This window comes from Alligator sinensis, unplaced genomic scaffold (assembly GCF_000455745.1).
Source record: "Alligator sinensis unplaced genomic scaffold, ASM45574v1 scaffold1291_1, whole genome shotgun sequence".
Lineage (NCBI taxonomy): Eukaryota > Metazoa > Chordata > Crocodylia > Alligatoridae > Alligator > Alligator sinensis.
In genome coordinates this window covers 56707-72185 of record NW_005842219.1, presented here as the reverse complement: position 1 = coordinate 72185, position 15479 = coordinate 56707, and the positions used below count along the sequence as shown (strand labels likewise).

Genomic DNA, 15479 nt, shown 5'->3' with positions numbered 1-15479 from the left:
CCCGGCAGCTTAGAGAGCAGCGTCCAGCTGGTAAGTTTGGGGGGAAGGGGCAGGGGGGAAAGAAGGAGCATGGAGGGAAGATCAAGGCCCCCATGGTGAGGAAGGGAGTGGGGCAGGGCCAGAGGCAGGTGCATGCGACCCTGCCAGGAATAGGACAGAGCTACAGGTGGCTCATCCCAGGGGGGGAGTGGGGGGCAGGGGGGCATGGGACCAGGAGGGGTGGCTACAGGGTGGGCTATGGCGACCCTAAAGTTCCCCATAGTCTCCCCTGTAGCCACCCCTCCCAGCACCACCACTGCACATCCCATCCCCGCCTTCCCCGAGCACAGGCCCTGCCCATCCTTACCGCCGAGAGGAGGTCAGCACAGCCCCTGGCCCTGAGCTCACAGTGGGCAGCCTACCCTCACCCTGTGCACAAATTGAGGGGGGCACAGGTCTCCCCTGGGCGTGCATGCAGCAGCAGGGAGCTCCCCTGCTCCCCCCCACCCCCGCACGCTTTGGACAAGCCTTCTGTGGCTCAGTCCTGCACCTGGCAGGGTCACATTCACCACCCTGGCTAAACAGCCCCTGCCCTTGCCTCTGCCCCACTCTCTCTCACTGTGAGGGCTTCAGTCCCCGACCCCCCTCTCGCACGCACGCACGCACGCACACACACACACACACACACACACATATATATATACCCACCCATCCATTCTTCCCCCTTTCCCCCAACAGACTTACTGGCAGGGAGCTGCTCTCCAAGCTTCTGGACTACATATCAGCTATCGGATTGGTATCAGCTGATATGGCTGCTTAATAGTTCACCAGTGGTATTGGCCAAAAGAATCTTTATCGGTGCACCCCTACTTATTATGGAAGTTTTGTTCCCCCCATTTCTTAATTTGTCTAATGCAATTCAAAAGCATTTAAAATGGCTTTAATAATACTTAGCTATTTTCACAGGGGTAGAGCTACTTCTGTTTGTAATGTGCTTTGAGATTCTGAGGTAAAAGTTGCTGCAGTACAGAAGAGCAAAAAACTACTCGTAAATTATAGTAACAGCACTGAACATTACACCACTGTTAGCTTTTATATACCCAGCTGTATGCCAAACATTATTATAAACTGTTTCTTCTTATTATTGTTGTGGGAGGGAAACTTCAGGACTCCATTGGGGAATTAAAAAGCTTACTGAGGATAGTTAATGGTTGTAGGTATCACTTAACAATATCTAGACTTGAAAGCTACAGTTTTAGCCGACAGTTTTTTTTATTTGAATCTCTCCAGGCAGGTAGTACAGTTAGTTGCGCCTTATCCAAGAAATACTCGCATACAAATCCAATAAGGAAAAGAAAAAAACAAATTGACAGTCCATAGTGCTCCTGATACCAAGAAAACAGAAAATCAGTAGATCACTGATGACTATATAATATCTTTGAATATTTTGGGATATGTATTTATTTGTGAGGTGGAGAAGCGCTAAACCTACACAAATTTTGAAGGTGAGAACCAAAGCATTTGGATTTCTTGGCTTTGACTACTTAGAGTGCATTTTCACAAAAAATGGTTTTCATGTTAAAAAGGCCAGTCTCGATCTAGTCTCTGTTGCAACCTATCAGTAGGCATCCCGTGCCAGTTCCTTTTCTCTAATGACCTGAAGTTGTCTGGAAACATATTTGAAAGGCAGAGGTGAGGACACCGGCTGCTGGCTTTTCAGTTCTCATTAACTCTGCAGCAACCTATTAATTGGACATGCAGAAAGAGGAGGAGAGAAAAAAAAAACCTGAACCAAACCAAACAGACCCTACACCCTTAGCATAATTTCTAGATTTAATTGCTTTGCAGAGTTTGGCAATCAGTGATGTGTTGACATTGATGCACTTCTTGTGCTTGAGTGTAATGTGCCAACATGGGTCCAGGCTCATTATTTTATTGCAAAGATAGCAAATAAGCTTGGGTGGTTTTGCCATGATAAGTTGGAAGGGTTTCTGGACATCAGATGGTGTTGTTGATTTTAGAGGTATTTTGCCCACCAACAGGTGCAAATGTTCAATAAAATGTACTTAACAGTACATTTCTCTTTCTGCTTGATGTTTAGATTTGTGGGTATCTGTCTGTTAGAGTTGGACAAAGGCTACAAACCATTTTCTACATGTATTCATGTGAATTTCTTAATAAATATGTCTTGACTCTGTTTGTCCCTCCTATCTCCCTGAACTTTTCCCTTTTTATGATGTCTTTTCCCTTTTCATGAGTGTACTGCAGAAACAAGCATGTGTTGGAAAATATTTGCCAATCATAGATTCTGAAGTTGCAAAAATGTAACTTGGTATCCTGGTTTTAAATGCTTTGCAAATCCGGGGACAGAAACTAGGTAACTGTGTCCAGCCTGTCCTAACACAATAAACTGTTCAAGTTTAACAATGAGTCGCCACAACGAACCACTTAACACACCACTGAACAGACTTTTGTGCAGCTTTGAACAAATTGTGCATTTTTTATGGGCCTCAGTTACCCTGCCTGTAGAATAGGAAGAACAACATTTCCTTTCTCCTAAATTGTCTGTCTTGCCTACTTAGATGCACAGTTTTTTGAAACAGGGACCCTTTCTTCCTTTGTGCAGCTTTGAACAAATTGTGCATTTTAGATGGGCCTCAGTTCCCCTGCCTGTAGAATAGGAAGAACAACATTTCCTTTCTCCTAAATTGTCTGTCTTGCCTACTTAGATGCACAGTTTTTTGAAACAGGGACCCTTTCTTCCTTTGTGCACCTGAATAGTGGCAAGAAGAGTCGGGTACCAGTCTCAGTTGTGGGCCCCCTGTATCCTGCAGTAATATAAATAACTGATGCAACTATGGTCTGCTAATGCAGAAAGACAAGTAAATAGTAAATACCCTTTGTGTGGAATAAATGAATACCAGCCAGGACACAGAATAAAAACAGCTGAAAATCTCCTAAGGAATCATACTTTCCTCACCACTAATTACAGATAAATCCATATTAGTATACTTATTTTTTTCTAAAGATCCAGTCCACTATCTATCTATCTATCTATCTATCTATCTCCCAAGGAAGGAAATGATTTGGGTGTGCGGAGACTTTCCATTCCATATGCACATTGCATTTAGATTTAGATTTTTAAATGTTCATCTTTGCAGTATTGCAAGATTTGTTATTCCCCTACAGAGATTAAGCTACAATGATTCTGAATGGCAGTTACGTAGAATTTTTATTAAGCAAATATTAAAGAAGGTATTGATTTTTGTTGTTGTTGTCGTCCTTTGATTTAAAAAGGCAAACTGATGCAGTCTTGCTAGTACTTATGCACCTAATAGTTTTGGATAACTGTTTAGCCACTTCTTACTCATTGGATTTTATTGGCTATACCCAGTAGTTTAAATATGAGCAAGATAAACCCGCTGTATTAAGGTGAAACAATGTTTCATTTGTTCTGAAAATTACAGGCAAGTCTAAAGAGTTTCCTGTCGGCTCTGATTTTGGTCTTCCATCAGATTTACAACAGTAGTGCAATATTAACCATGATGGGCAAGTAAATTGTCAGAAGTTCAGTGAGATGTACATCATTGGTTAGCGGTGCAATAAGGTTTAAAGATTCAAATTGCTACCTCCTACTCAGTAAATATGCTGCAGTGTTTGTATGAATATTGTGCATGAAATCATTCTTGTGCAGCTTCCTGGGCCTGGCCTATACCAGTAAAGTTTTATTTTATTTTCCTAGTATTATTTCCACCAGTTCAGCTCCAACAACAGGTGCTGGAAATGCTGTTCTGTTTGGGCATCGGGCAACTATATTTTAAGTGATTTTGTGCTATTTATTTCAATGTTAATACAGCTGCATCACAGTAACACTTGAGGGGGGAGGAGGAACTGTATTTTTGGCAAGCTATTTGCTATATGATGTTCAGAATTTGAACTATGCCCATTAGTTTTGATTGAGCACATAGGGCTAATTATACAACACTGACTGCCTAGCCATTCTGAAGATTTGACCATAAATATGAAGTTTGGGCATCTTTACATGACTGGATGTACTTCTTGTACCTTTAAAATTAATTTTACATAGAAAAATATAAGAAAAGTACAATCTAGCTTTGTGTTGGATGGCCTGCATAACCGGTTGGGGCAATGCATTATATTCACATCAAGTAGGATAAAGGCATTGTTGTCTTTACTGCTTAGAGCAGGGAATGGGAGTCAAGAGTCCTAAAATTCTGTTCCCTGCTTGCCTGTTGTCTAGCTTTCATCAAAAGCTTTGGTTTTCCTGTCTTAAATTAGGGTAGCATTTTCCTACCTGTGAATTTTAACAAAATGAAACCTTTTGAGGCTGCTAGGGTATACCAGAAAGACTGGGCACATCTACATGTTACCCTACGGCGACACTGTTACTGCGCCGTGCTTTAGTACTTCCTTTTGGAGACTTGCACCTGACTTGCCTCGTGGAAGTACTGAAGCATGGTGCAATAACCACCCATATTGCTCCATATGTGTGATGCACAGTTATTTTAGCAGCTGCTTCCCTGTAGCAGCACACTAATAGGAAAGCATGCCTCTACGGTGAAGGAGCTGCTGATAACGTGTGGACACCCACGGATGCTATGCTGCTGTAGCGCATCATTACGGTGACATAGCATCCTGTGTAGATGCGCCCACTAAGTATTATATTGGTTTAAAAGTGTCCTGAACTCATTTATAGCTTGACAGCTCTGCAGGTTGGATATAGTGTTACAGGTTACACGCACGTGATAACAAAATAAATCTTTTCCTAGCTTTACTTCAAGTCAGCTAAAAAGGGGGGATTTACCCCCACACATCCTCGCTATTAAGTATATTTCAATTTAAACAACATCAAATTAGATTAGGCTCTGTTAATTCAATTAATGACTACATTGAAAGTTTGTCTTAGCTCATAGTGAAAACAGGAGGGCAGCTCCTAATAGCCTATGGATTTAATGACTGCAACTTTGAAGAGTGTTAAGCTAAAGTGAAGTTCAGAATGGCTTGTTAACTGGGTTTATTAGCTGTTGACCTTCCCTTTCAACATAACAGTGGCAACCAGACTGAAGAAAGCGCTATCGTCCTGATTAGCATTTATCTAAAGATAGTCTGCTGCCTGTTCCAGAGTAAATTAGTTCAATCAGCCATAAAGAGCCTGAGAAACATTTTCTTCCATATAAAAAAAGACTGTAGAAGTCAGGACAGTTCATCTTGTCCTAGCGTACTGTAGATGAAGCCTGAGGACAGTTGCATTTAAGGAAGGTGTCTTTGCAAGTTTCCACTAATTGAACAGATTCTCCTGTGAGATTTAGTTTCTGGATTTACAACATTTTGAGTGATGTCCCTAATTGACCCGTTTAAAAAAGAGCCCCATTTTGGTGCTTGTGTTTTTGTAGATTTGCTTCCAAGTAAGACTATTAAAGTTCCTCTTCCAGATACTGTGCCTGCATCCTGGGCTGTTCCTTAACATTGCAAAATCGTTCTTTTTGTATGTAAAATCTCATCTGGGGTTTAATCCCTCCATTTTAAGTCACCATAATGTGTAGAATGGAAATGGCCCTTTTCAGTAACATACACACACTGATCTGTACTTTCTCATTTTGGGGACTTGGTGTGATTGAATTATAGTTGGGTTTTTTAGTATGTAAAGCTAGGGCTGACAGAATTGGAGACTGAAGTGCTCTTTCCTATCTGCCATCACAGGCAGTTCATAACTCCATCAGTCTCAGAGAAGGCACAGTGCATTTACAAATATCTATTATTTGTTCAGCATTTTGGTAAGCGATATATTTTTATTGACTTGGGTGGGAGATCTGAGGAAGAGTACTGGGATACCCAAAAGCTTGTCTAAATCTATCCCAACCATACAGTTGGTCCAATAAAGGAGATCACCCATAAAAAATTCTTGCGGCTTGTGCATTGCCTGAATCATCGGGCCTACAATATCAGTTTCATAGTTTCATAGTTTCAGGGTCGGAAGGGACCTAATAGATCTTCTAGCCCGACCCCCCGCCAGGGCGGGAGAACAACCCAAAAACACAAACAAAACCACTCACCCTAAAAACAAAAACGGGACTCAAATGAGTCCAGCCAGGTAAGTATCCAGCCTCTTCTTAAAGATCCCCAGGGTAGGGGCCAGCACCACCTCCCTTGGAAGTTGGTTCCAGGACTAAACTTGGAGTCCCAGCCTACCTCTTCCTCAAAAAATTGAGAGTATAGGGGATGCAAGAATTAGAACCTAGGTTTGTTTCAATTTTTGTTTTCAATTGTTTTTTCTCTGTATATTATAATGAAAGTAAGATTATGTATTCATTGCCCCAAGGCTTTCAGGATATCCTAAATCCAGATACAATCAGGATTTCACATCTTGGACACTCACAATAATATTTATCTTGTTAATAACAACATGGGCAAATAGCCTATGAGTGCCTAGACTCGACTCCTAAGTTCATATGCAGATTCCTAAATAAAGGGCCTGATCTTGCAAAGTGCCGGGTGCTCTGGCCGTTATGTAGCAGTGCATTTAAGTGTGTGCTTAACAATAAATGTCTGAGCAGTCCCATTGACAGCAGTGCAACTTTTCCTACATTTAAAGTTAGGTGTGACCAGAAGCTCTATGCTGCACTTGGACCAGAATACTTAGCACTCCATAGGATAATACTCTAGAAGTTGCTGGATTTTTTTCCTAAAATGTGGCACATTTGCAGCCGCCTTTTGATTTTACTGGGCTTCATGGGTGCACCGTTATTCTGTAAATAAGGGTACATCTATGTAAAAAGCAGGGTAGATTTGCATTTTATAGACTAATTCAGAGATTTATAATGTATTCATTAACCTATGCTCACTTTAAATGGGCATTATGGAGTCTGAATTTAGGCATGCAGGTTGAAATGTTGGCAATGGACCTTTAGTTGAATTGCAGCATGTATGAAATGGGGGCGAATCTTATGATAGTGTAATGTCAGGGTTAGAGATTTGGGGCATTAACTCTTCACTTACCATGGAAGCTGCTTTTTGGGGTATGTCTGTGAACATTTGAGTTTCTGGTTTTGTGGGTGTATTGCTTAGGCATCTGGCAGAGATGGGCGTGTTTCCAAGTATGGGTTTAGGCATCTCTGCTTACAGTCTATACAAGTATAGTGTCAGTGATGATATGGATGGAAATCTGGGAATTATGACCTAACTCCGTGGTACAAAACTGAAGATTAAAAAATGGGGTTGCCAGGGATAAAGCCCTACTTTTATTCAAATTAGGAAGCATATAAAAAGCTTGTAATGCAACAGCATCTTTTAGTTTTTGACTATTTATGCAGAGGCTGCTTCTTAGGAAGTACAATAGTTGTAAGGAGCTTGCAAGTTTGTTTGGAGCAAAATGCACCCCATGTCATACACAAGGGCAATGCGCACTGTTAGACCTCTGCCAATGGTTCATAGGCCTTATGCCTTACTATAGGGCTGAATTTTTACCCGGTATGTATGGAAGCAATGTTATTACTTGACTCACAGCTCCACCAAGGCAACTGTCATGTGTAGCCTTGTAGCATTGCTTTTATGGAGCAAATGTGTTGGAAACGGTTCACATTAGTACAGCCGTGCACCAAACAATAGGATAGAGCAAAATTACCAATAATAAAAGTGCTGAAAGCCTTAATAAATTAGAAATGGAGTTGAGCATTTCCTTCTGAATTGCTCAGTGCTGAGGATAATGTAGAGAGGATGTGTGGCTTTGTCTCTGCTGATGGTACTGAAACAATTTTCCATCTGCAGAAAAGCTGGTCAGTAGCACCATCTGCAGGCTGCTAAAGAGGACACTTCCACATATATTGTAGTAATCCAGCTGAACTAGTGCACATGCAAAAAAGTAAAGAACAAAGAGTACGGAAAGAAACAGGAATTGGGAACTTGTGTCCAGCTACAAGAATTGGTGTATGTGCAGCAGTGTTGAGTTACTGCCTTTCTGCCCCAAGCCATAACCTCATGCATGCCCATGAGAGAGGGGGTGAGAGGAGAAAATAGAAGCAGCCTCTAATCCCCCCTGCAGTCTCAGGGGTCTGGGACAGAAGTTCCATAAACCGGTTTAACCCAAATCAGTTAAGTCTGATACTGCATTCAATCAGGTTTATCTTAAACTGGTTTGGGCCATTTTGAAACTGGTTTATGTGCACTGAGCTTCTATTCTGTTACAGGTTTAAACCACTGTCTTATCATTTAAACCAGTCTGTGTGTAACTTCTGTCCCTAGCCAGAAGGAGGAGAATCTAGAAGCTATTGCCCTTATTTCGAGTTGTGAGACTCTTCCCTGCAAACACCCTGAGGCTTTTTACGGCCAAGTGACTGAGCTGAAAAAGGGGGCTGAGGCAAAACTTCCCTGTGTATCGTAACGCAATTCACTTAGCGACTAGTGGGATATTTCCCAGGGGAGTAAATGTCTATCCTGTGTGTCAGCGCTGTTCTGGGGGGACATGCTGCTAAGGGCAGGAGACCTAGGGAGACCCTTGGCGTCTTCCCCTAGTTGCTAGGGGGTTGGAGTGCCATGCTCCTTCATGATCCCCACATTACCTCTGTTTCCCAAATTGGAGTCGAGTAGGGGTCCGTTCCAGCGTGCAGCTGTCTTCTCGTTCCCTGTGGGATAACAAAGCACCGTGAGGTTAACTTTTGTTCCCTAAGCTCTCTCAAGCAAATGCCTTGTGAAACACCGCGTCCTATTTTGGAGTACAAGAGAATTTGAGAGGCACGGGACGAAAGTCTGCTCTCCCCTCTCATGTAAATCATTCTGCCGAAGGCAACGGGGGCTCCTATCTCAGGATTTGGCCTGCAGCGAGTCGTCTGCACTAAACACACTGGGCAAACAGGGCACTTGATAGTACTATTACTGAACCCATGCAGCTCTGGATTGATATCCTAGAAATGTCTAGGACTGTGCTTGTTCGATTCCAACATCAGAGTGGAAAGAAAAAAAAAAATCCCTGTGCATAAACCGTAATCTATTTTTCTACAGGAGGCCTTGTGTGATTTGTGCTTCTCTGATGGTTTAATGCCACATACCGAGCTCAGTGCTGTCCTGCCTTTTTCTGTTCCAGTGCTTGAGGTTTTTCTTTTTTTTGCAGCAGATGGCACTCTTTAGTTCCATTTCAAACTCTCTCCTTCTGGAAGTTTCTCTGGGAGAATCTGTTTTAAACAAGTCTCACCAATTACACGTCTGTATTCTCCATGCAGCTTCACGCGAGCTCGTAAAAGGCCGTCGGCTCCGAAATGAAGTCGGCAGTTCATTTGGGCTCCGTGGCACTTGCCCATGAATTGAGAAAGGTCTGGGTAAGCCCCGGTGACTGGGGCTGATTAATGCATTTGCAAACCGTGCAACAGATATTTTCCTTCTGCGCATAGATCAGCAGCACGGATCCTCCCAGCAAGGCCATAGGAGAGTCTAATTAATCCAGTGCATTCGTGGGCTCGTTATAATGCGCATCGGGGAAAAGAATTCCTTGTCGGTTCTTAAAGGCACCTTGATTTTCTTTTCTTTTTTAAACATTTGTTCCGTTTTGCTTATTTTAAGCTGTGCGGCAGGGCTTTGATCAGTCACATGGTGTAATTGGAGAAATGACACCCCAAAAAATAAAGTAAATGAAGGTAGTTCTGGGTCTGATTATTGTTTGTCCCCGCTTTTGCAGGCATTTTACCAACAGGAGTCAAAAATCAAGACGACAGAGTAAACATGCTGTGCCGGAGGGGCTAGATGGTGACGGTGTATCTGAGTATGGCGGGCTTATATTTAAATATAGCTCTTTACACCACCGGTAGCAAACACATTCCCTAGTAATTTGGAGCTAATCGTAACAGGCAAACAGGCACGGACTCTGCACGCATCTTGTCACTCTTCCTTCCTCTCCCTCTGCGTTACGGTGGTGCTGTCGACCATAACTGCAGGGCAGATTGCACAAAGGGTTCACTTCTGTAGCCATCACGGTACTGGAGCTGGGGCAAGATGAGGAAAACAGTAATAAGTGAGAGCTGATAAGCCACTTGGCTGAAGTGGCTGCTGGCAAAAGAGCAACATAAAAAGGCAGCACCAGTTTTGGGGAAGGCTGTGCTGTCTAGGAGTCGGAGGGAAAGACTTTGGCTTTTGTCTCGTTCTTTTTTTCAAGACCGAGCCACTCTCTCATGACTTCATGCCTTAGCCTGTCCTGCTGTACAACCGGGTAAAAACAGGAACCTATTTAAAAAGCAAATGTTGCCTGTGGAATAAACCGGGAGGAAAAAAAATCGAACTCTGAACATGCAGGAGGGACAGAGTTATTCATTCTTTCATATGTTATTTATAATTCTTCTCTGTGCTTTTTTCCTGTGGACGTTGTGCTTTCAGGGGTTTGGAGCATCACAAAAAAGGTTTAGATAAATGGCTCTGCCTTTGTATTCATTTTCAGACAGGGGGGTTGCAGTGTAGCTCAGTCCTCGCTACAGTTTCTGGAGCCGTTAACCTTGTAAAATTTGGATGTGCTCAGTGCTGTTGGTTATTTTTCGTTTTTTCCGCTGGGCTTTTCTTGTTTTCTCCCCTTCTGCACAGGGATGTTCATCTGGGCCCTACTGATTACAACATGGAAGCTCTTCTAAGCCAAAACTGTTATCCATGGAAGTACGGCACAAGACGGCTCTCCTCCATAAATCAGTCCCAGGATTTTATTAGAGTGTTTATGTAACCTCAGTTTATGCGCTATAATTCTTTGCTGCGTTGCCTACAGTAATTCCCAAAGAGGATGTTTGTTCTTTTTCCTTGTAAATTCTTTAGTACAGGCTTTTGTTATGACATCTTTGCCTTTATTCCTCCTTTTCTTCTCTTTTGGTAACGCTTGATTGCATTTCACTGACTCGAGTTGATAAATCAGGCTTATCTGTATTACTCGCACCTCATGACGTATAATTAATGCCTTTAAGCTGGAAGAATATCTTTCACTTTTTTTATGGACTCTTTTTCCCATTGCATGCAAACCTTGCCGTGGTCTAATCAGGCAAAGCCCATGTTGGGTGGTGTTTCTACATAAACAACTTTCCTGTTAGATGTCAAAGCACCTACTGGTAAAATAACTGTAAGAGCCAGAAGTTTAAAAAAAAAAAAAAAAAATCCTGGAAATTTTAGGAAGGCGCAAAGCACAAGGTAAGATCTTTTGAAGGAAGGAGGATGTCCAGTGTGTATATAAACTCAGCCATTTTCAAAAGTGATTGCAGGGTTCAGCCCTGGAACAGCTGTTACAAATCAGTTTATTTATCCACTGATAACATCACATAGCCATATTCACAGTTGTTCTCAACCATATCTATTGGACTATAGTAAAGATGTCCCAGGCGGACCTTGTTTTGAAGAAGTGGCAGCATTTCAGAGAACCATTATTGCTTACAGGAATCTGTAACACATTTCTGGACAGTGTGTTTTCTCTCTTCCCTTTCCTCCCTCCTCCCATAAACATGCGAAAGAAGCATGAGAGAGCATCAAACCACAGAAGACAAATCATGGTCAGAATAAATATACTGTTTGCTAGCAAACTTAAAAATACGCTTGTGGATTCTAATAGCTGTAGGCAAGAGTTGGATATTTATTGCAACCAAGGCTTACTGTGGTTTATTGTGTTTATAAAACAGTTTAATACTACTTTTCTTTTAAAATGAGTTTTTAATTTAGAATAATTTTTAGGATTCGTTTCCAGAGTACAGATGGCTGAACACTGCGGGGGTGCAGGGTGAGGGGGAGAGAGGCGCTTTGTGGGCGTGTTTTAAAAGCACTCCCAGATGGAGTGTACTGAGTGAAATTTAAACCATTGCCCTGTGAACTACAAGTGTGATAAATACAATCAGTCAATCCACAAAGCCATGGTGGAAGGGGGAAAAAACAGATTGATAGATGTACATTATGGAGTGAAGTGGGTCATACAGTGTGCCCGCAAAAGACTGAGACACAGTAATATATCAATCTCAGAGGTCTGTTACAGAGGGCACATGTAATACCTGTTCTGCACCAATAGCCTAACAGTATTCTCCAACCAATCTGTAACCCTTTCCTATCATATGAAACCTTCTAAATATAGCATTTGCAGATACAGAATGAAAGAAAAATAGTATCCGTACAGGAAAAAGCAAATCAGTAGGCCAGCTGCAGAAAACATGGAGCTCTTGGACTTGTTTTTAATTACTCAGGCCTAATTAGCTTCTCTGCTTAAGAGTTGGAAACCTCCTTGGTCCTTTTCGGGACTTGTTGCAGTTCAGTGTTCAAAACCCATAGATTTCCTTAGAAGGATTTGTTTGTACAGCTCTTCTGTGTTTAAGAAACGTAAGGCACTAAAGCAAGCTGTGTTTGGATTTTTATTTTGTGGAAGATACAGCCAAACAGGTGAAGGAAACAAATACATTTTAATTGCTCCAAGGGTCTGAGCTGTCTCAGGCACTGGAAAACCATTTTCAACTAAAAGTGATCTATGAGCTTTGAATTGTACTGTGGGAAAGCATATATTTGTGTTCTGACTCAAAATCAAACACTATGACTGCTCCCCCCAGACCAAGTACCAAAGCTACTTGAACAGGAATACTTGGTTTACTAGGGCTTGTTTTTTCATTGACACAACCTATGCGTAGCAAGTTTGCTTCGTTGGCTTTTTTCTTGCCTCGGTTCCCCTCCATTTCTACCCTTATCAGGCCAGTGTATTTACAAAAGTGCTTTCAGTATCGTTCAACAGAAAGGTGCTGGCTTGGTTTTCTTAGCCATGTCTGTGCTTGCAAATATTGGTATGGTAGCTACCATTAAATCCCCTGTCATGCTGGTAATTTGTGTTATGTCTACATACACAATTGCCGAGGATGCTTATGGGCATTCACATCACCACTTAAATTAGACGTGCTGCAAGCAATACTAACTAGGGTTATGTTTCTTTCTTGTGTTAGTATCCGCCAGGGTGGTTCAAGTTGTGCAAATAGTTCTCCCACCATTGTCAAACTGTTAGTCAATGAATGCATTAGTGGCGTGTCTGGTTTGTGCCTCTGATGTCTACTGCATAGGAGTCGAGCTGGTTGGAAACCACATCCCTGTAGAAACAGCACTGAGCACACACACAGCGTAGCTGAGTTGCATGCCTCCTTCCCAGTAATCAGTTTTGTTTTGTTTTCATCACTTGCATATCTCAAAAGAGGCCTTCCTATGAGCCAGCTCATGTGCCAGCTGGCCTGAGACAGACGTGTGGGCACTGGTGGCACTCTGGAGAGACAATATCCAGAGCCAGCTGAACTCAGTCATTCGAAACACTTGTGCGATTAGGTGTCCAAGCGACTAGCTGAGATACGGGCCTCTCTCAGCAGCCAGCGGTGCCAAAAAAAAAAAAAGCTGAAAAGGGACACAAGGTTCAGTGTAACACGGGTCCAGGACAGCAATAGTGGGTCTGCATCAAGGTAGAAAACATATGCAGGACGTGACAAGCTGAATCAAGCTCTTGGAACTCATCCGTTCACCTATGCGTGCTTGTGGGTAGCACCGAGATGCCTCGCAGTGAACTAGGCAGGATGGCGAATGTGACCTTTGAGAATTTAGCTGATCAGAGAGACAGGGCACCGAATGCAACGATAGTCAGGATGTTGCCAGGATCTCAGGATCTGTTTGCTGGGATCGCCAGAATCTCACGAGTGGATAAAGCTAGTTGGCACAAGAGCAGTTAACAAACGACGCCTTCTGCTCCACATAAGCATCATTGATAGGGGCTCAGTCTGCAGACCCAAGGACCGAAGCAGGGCTTGTCACGTACTCTGCCATTAGTCTTTGTAAAATGAAACCTGTCCAGGAGGGCAAAATGATCACAAAAACATCATTACAGTTGGCATCCTCATGGACAGTATCAATAGTGAGGATAATTACTCTGTGGGACTTCACTTTCCTGTGGTGCCAACTGGTATTTTTTCACTAGCACTAGCAATTACTTTTAGATTTTAACACCTGTGCATCTGATGTCTGGTGCAGCTATATTAGGCAGCAATGAAGCGGGTATTTTTTCTAATTAAATCCAATTCTGTCATGGTGAAAGAGAATGCAGTTCCTGCCCTCCAGGTGAGTGTAATCCATGCAACATTTAAAGAGTTTAAACCTGTAAAAGCCTTTAAAGCAAACTTGCAAAGAATTTTTTGTGTGCACATAACCTGAACTAAAGTTAATATCAGTAATTAGAAGAAGGTATTGTTAAAACATAATAAAGGATATTGGGTCATACCTAAATTAAATGTTGAGTTTAGCATGAGACTATGAAAATATAAAAGCATTTAATGAGTCATTCCCAGATATAAGGCCTGTTTTAATTTAACGGTTTCACAATGCCTCTGGTTTGTCAACGTTTTTAAACTGCCTTATGTGCAACAGCCTGCGCTCATGATGATTTGGGTGATGTATTATTTCTGCTCCAGTGTTCCTGGGTGAAGCTGGTGTTGGGATGATGCAGACAAAGCAACCGTAACAGGGCGTCTACACTCCCTTTCCCCCAGCTAAGTCACTGAAACGGTCAGATTGTCACTGTCCCTCTCTGTAAACCCTGGGAAATGATATATAGTATTTTGTGTTGGAACCTCAAACCGACCAAATATTATCTTTACAGGTAAGCTAACTAAGCCTGAAAACTTATGGGAGATGTTCAGGAGGCATTAGGCACTGACCTGTGAGTTAGGAGAACTATTGTCTAATCCTGACACTAGCTTGCTGTGTGGCCTGAAGGAAACTGCACAGTGCTTTTGAGTTTTAGTTTTCCTGTGTGTATGTAAAAATGAAATATTTACTTTTTTTTTTTAAATGAGCCTATGAGTGTGCAAACATTTAAGTGAGGGCCCTGCCTTCCCATCAAGCGAAGGTAGCATGTTGAGAGGGAAAATAACAATACATGCTACTCTTCTCCCATTGGCTTCTTCTCTCTGTTCTTTTATAGGTCTTGCCTCTTGATACAGGGGCCTCTGCACTTCCTGCCATCTAAAAAGACCTTCCTGTACCTGTATTTTTAAAACTTTGCTAAGTCATGTTTTTCCTTCCTTTCCTCTTGATTTGTCCTCATTTTGAAGGCAGTATTAGCCGTGGAACTCAGTTAATACAATTGCAATGCCAAAGAAACACTGTACAGTGCTTTCAGTTACTTCCTCAAGGAAAAATAAGGCAGCGTGTATGTATGAAGAACTGAATGTGTTCTGCATGTATGAAGAACGGCATGTATGAAGAACCAAATGTGTGTTTACCACGTGCTAGAGAGAACGATCAGAATGCTTATTATTTTACTTTCCATTTTGTTAAACCTATTACCTGTTTAAGTGTATACTGTGCCGTACATAAAATATCAACTTTATAAAGACCTAATTTTGGGGGGGGGGGAATCAGCCCACTGAACACATGTTTACAGTCAGTCCTGTCGCTTTGTTCTGGCTTCTCAGGGGATCCTTAGGACAGGCCTCGAACAACTTGTAACTAGGTATTTAGATACAGGC

The 15479-nt window shown here is 42.2% G+C and overlaps 1 protein-coding gene across 1 annotated transcript in view; it reads left to right on the top strand.

The window, feature by feature from the left end:
* LOC102382400 (autism susceptibility gene 2 protein-like) overlaps positions 1 to 15479 on the top strand; it is a gene marked incomplete at its 3' end in the record, with an annotated part of 430875 nt that overhangs the window by 362481 nt on the left and 52915 nt on the right. The window lies entirely within an intron of this gene.